Below are 2,719 nucleotides of genomic sequence, written 5' to 3'. Positions count from 1 at the left end.
ATTTCAAGTCAATGTTATAAGATACAACCAAACTAATAAAACATACAGGAAAATACATCAAAAGTTGATGTAAAATAGTCAATTGAAAAACTCTAGCATACACCACAAAAACTCTATGATAAAAGAAAAATAAGAGATGGAAATCAACATTGGCTCAAATAGAATCCACAGTCAGATGAGCTCCAACTGGCAGCAAAGAACAGAAACAGATATGCAAAACATCCTGATCTTGTTATGAATGCATAAGTAAGAACAATATTGACATGAAAATAACAAAGCCACAAGATAAAATCACAACCTAACACTAAATATGGACTACGAATTCATTCAGAGTTTTCTCCACTTCTTGCAAACACCCTTTTACCTAACCGCTCTCATAAAATTCAATATTTTTTGGAGTGCTTATTTGCACATAGCTTAAAAATTGGTAATTTAATAGTAAAAGTAGTTAAGATAACAAATTTGGAATATGGAACACATACTAAAATGTATCCTGTAAACAAAGTTTCCTTTTTTTCCCATGACATCTTGCCTACAATTTCCCTCACACATAGTAACCATACACCATAATTATAACACAGATTTGCTCTATGATTTGGCCAACCTGACTTTAACTCCATACTTAATACCAACCAGTATCCTCAATTACCACAATGAATTATGCTTATTCTCATCACATCCCCTAGAGAAAGAAGCTAAGGTATTTGATTATTCAAAAGGGTACATTTTAAAAAGGAGTGACAATAAACTAAAAACAAGAGAGAAAATGCTAGAAACATCATGTTTTTCCAACCTTGCTCTAAACTTATTCTCATCAATTGCCAGAGAAAGAAGTTAGAAGAAAAATAATAAAGGAGATCCAAATCAAAAGGCTCGAAGAATCATAAGTTGTGTTTGACATATAGTGGAAGACAAAATACCAAAACAAACATTTCAAATATATATAAAGAAAATTGAAAATGAACTAAAACAAATGGGAGAAGAAGAAAAAGAATGAGCACAAACCTAGGATGTGTAGTAAGATTACATGCCAAGAAGAACTCTTGATGATGGAGCTGTCCATGGGAGTTTACTTTGATGAGATGTAAGGGGGAAATCAATTGCTCCATCATATGCAGCAGTTTGGGCAACAAATGCACTTGAGGAAATCCCATAGTGAGATGTTGCACCTCCAAAACTTCTATATGAGTGACTTCCATATCTAGAGGATCTATATGGACCAAGACTATAACTGCCTACACCTAGTGATGCCCAACCAGAAGTTGTTCCTTGGAGAAGAAGTTGGTGGCCCAAGTGCAACCTGAAGAGTTTAATGAACTATAAGGAAGGTTTGTTGTCGCAGGGTCTCTAGAAAAACTTGGCAGTGCTGCATCACTTAATCCATGTGGATTTAGACTGATAACTGGTACTGATGTTGGGTTCATGGTATTTTGATGACCAATAAGTTGTGGGTTGACTAGCCCATGACCCAATCCACCATATTGTGAAACATGATTTGCATCTTCTTTATCCTTCAAATCAGGAAAAACTTGGCCCTGGTTTGCTGAAACTTTCTTATTTTGTCCTTCAAATGCTAATTTACAAAAATATTGATGCCCATCTATTGATTTAACAAGATCTTCTAGGGCTCGATTTCTTGCTTCAATTGTTTTGTAAAGAATAAGGGAGTATTCTTTGTACTTACCAGATTGTCTATCAAAACCACTAGGGCCTTCTTCAATGTCTCCATAATGAGAGAAAAAATTATTCATTCTAGTAGGTTTCATGTCATTAGGAACATTACCCTATTGGGCTGTGTTATATTCTTTCCACGACTAGCCCACGTAGTTAACCAGGGGGTTAAAGGGGGGGCAGATTCCCCCCTTCATTGCGCTGATTGTGCAACGGGGGGTTTGAGGTGGGCGAGTAGCCCCCCTCTATGGGGTCTGGGGAAATGCCTCGAGAAAAATTATTTTGGACCCTATATTAGGTTGGGTGGACTTACCTATGGTTTTGTGCATGGTTTTCGCACATGGTTTTGGACACGATGGTTTTAGGTCCATGGTTTTAGACGCGATGGTTTTCGGTCCATGGTATTGGATGCTTCGACATGTATAAATATGTATTGTAACATTGAAAGGAATATAATGAAAAATCAAGCTGGTAGTCTTGGTTTTGGGATCCAGTGGAAAATCTCTGTGTATATGTGTTTTATGTGTTATGCTATCGCATTGATTATTTTCTGTGTTTTAGAATTCATATGCAGGTAATTTTTGTACAGGGTTAAAACCTACATACCCACATAGACCCTCCTTAAGTTAGGATATGTTGTAGCTAGTTGAAAGGGATTAGTTCATTGTATGGGTTGTACAGGTACCATGGGTGGAAGAAGGTGTTGTTGGAGTTGAAAGGGATTAACTGGCTGTATGGGTTGTTGAAGGAGTTGGTTCAATTGCGATTGATGCTGCCCAACAACAACCAGATTACAAAAAACCATTCTACCATCAATCATCTTGATGGGTTCTTCCAATGCACTCAAGGCACAATCAACATGTTTATATGTGATAAATCCATATCCCTTGTTCTTACCAGTGGTCTTGTGAGTGACGACAACTGCATCTACAATTTCTCCATGCTCGACAAATACTAATTTGAATGACTCTAAGGTAGTTTCATACCCAATCCCTCTAACCAAGATCTTCTTTCTCTTCTTTTCTTAGTTTGTTTTATCTTATTGGAT

The 2,719-nt window shown here is 36.7% G+C and overlaps 1 pseudogene; it reads right to left on the bottom strand.

Moving 5' to 3' along the window:
* Window positions 1-1,005: 1,005 nt before the first annotated feature.
* On the bottom strand, window positions 1,006-2,359 carry LOC149143300 (uncharacterized; annotated as a pseudogene).
* Window positions 2,360-2,719: the final 360 nt, after the last annotated feature.

The sequence above is a fragment of the Pinus tabuliformis genome, chromosome X (assembly GCF_031772625.1).
Source record: "Pinus tabuliformis cultivar Carrire ecotype Pingquan chromosome X, CPIR1, whole genome shotgun sequence".
In the NCBI taxonomy this organism is placed as follows: Eukaryota; Viridiplantae; Streptophyta; class Pinopsida; order Pinales; family Pinaceae; genus Pinus; species Pinus tabuliformis.
Note: the sequence above shows the minus strand (reverse complement) of the source record. Positions and strands in the feature narration are given on the sequence as shown.